The sequence below is a fragment of the Elephantulus edwardii genome, unplaced genomic scaffold (assembly GCF_000299155.1).
Source record: "Elephantulus edwardii isolate Elephantulus edwardi_28Jun2011 unplaced genomic scaffold, EleEdw1.0 scaffold00087, whole genome shotgun sequence".
Lineage (NCBI taxonomy): Eukaryota > Metazoa > Chordata > Mammalia > Macroscelidea > Macroscelididae > Elephantulus > Elephantulus edwardii.
Window position 1 is genome coordinate 12,962,859 of NW_006399837.1, and position 1,298 is coordinate 12,964,156.

General features: G+C 39.9%; 1 protein-coding gene across 1 annotated transcript in view; it reads right to left on the bottom strand.

Moving 5' to 3' along the window:
* DNER (delta/notch-like EGF repeat containing) overlaps positions 1-1,298 on the bottom strand; it is a 435,255-nt gene that overhangs the window by 209,866 nt on the left and 224,091 nt on the right. The gene's annotated exons all lie outside the window — the stretch shown is intronic.

The window sequence follows — 1,298 nt, forward strand, 5'->3', positions numbered from 1 at the left end:
TGTCTGTCACTGAACCAGTATCATGTTGTTTTGACCACCACAGCTATGTAGTAAGATTTGAGATCAGGGAGTGAGACCTCTCCTACCTTGTTTTTCTTTTTCAGGGGTGGTTTGCTTATTCAGGGTCTCTTTCCATTCCAAATGAAATTGGAAACTGCCATTCCCATCTCATTGAAGAATTTAATTATATTTGTATTGGGATTACATTGAACGTGTAGATTGCATTTGATAGAATTGTCATTTTCACAATATTGAATCTTCCTATCCAAGAGCATGGTATATTCTTCCATTTCTCTGGAATAGACTGGAGGGGGAAACTCATCAATAATCTGCATTATGCAAATGATACAATCTTGCTTGCTGAAAGTGAGGAAAACTTGAAGCACTTGTTGCAGAAGATCTAGAAATGCAGCTTTCGGTATGAATTGCCTCCTAATGTAAAAAGAAAATCAAAGATTCTTACCACCAAAACAATACGCAGCATCATGATGGATGTAGAGATTGAAAATGTCATCAGCTTCATCTTGTTTGGACCCACAATTAATACCCTTAGTACCAGTAGTCAGGAAATAAGGAGATGCATTGTACTGGGAAACTCTGTAGTTAGGGACCTAGTCAAATTACAGAGGAGTAATGATGTCAGTTTGAGGACTAAGGTGCATCTGATTCAGGCCACTGTTGTTGTTGTTGTTGTTGATTGCCTTCGAGTTGAGCACGACTCATAGTGACCCTATGAACAAAAGACCTGAAGCCTTTCTATAACTATCATCATTTATCAAAGTTCAGAGTTTCCAGAGGCATGTTGTTTAGGAAGTGAATGCCACTCCTGCTTGCAAACCTGTCTTAAACTGGGACCTCCACCAAACACTGTCCACCATGGGTAAATGTTATGGCATCTGACACCCCAGTGGCACAAGGTTCAGCATCACAGCAAACCCAGGGTACCTCAGTACAGCATACTGACAGAAATGTGCTGTACCATGTAGAAGAATGTTCCTCCAAAATAAAATAACAACCAACTTTTAAATACAAAGGCCCTCCTCGAGGTCTTGTTGCCTATAAACATGAGGCTTAAATAAAAAACAACTAGTATAGTATGTTTTTGTTGTTATGTGCCGTTGAGTCACCAATAGTCTTTCCAATTACTTTCTATGCCTCTGAGAGCTGGACAATGAATAAGGATGTCAGGAAAAGAATTGACACGTTTGAGCTATGGTGTTGGAGAAGAGCACAGAACATCCCATGGATGGCCAAGTGAACAAAAAGATATGTCCTAGAAAGAGTGCAGCCAGAGTGCT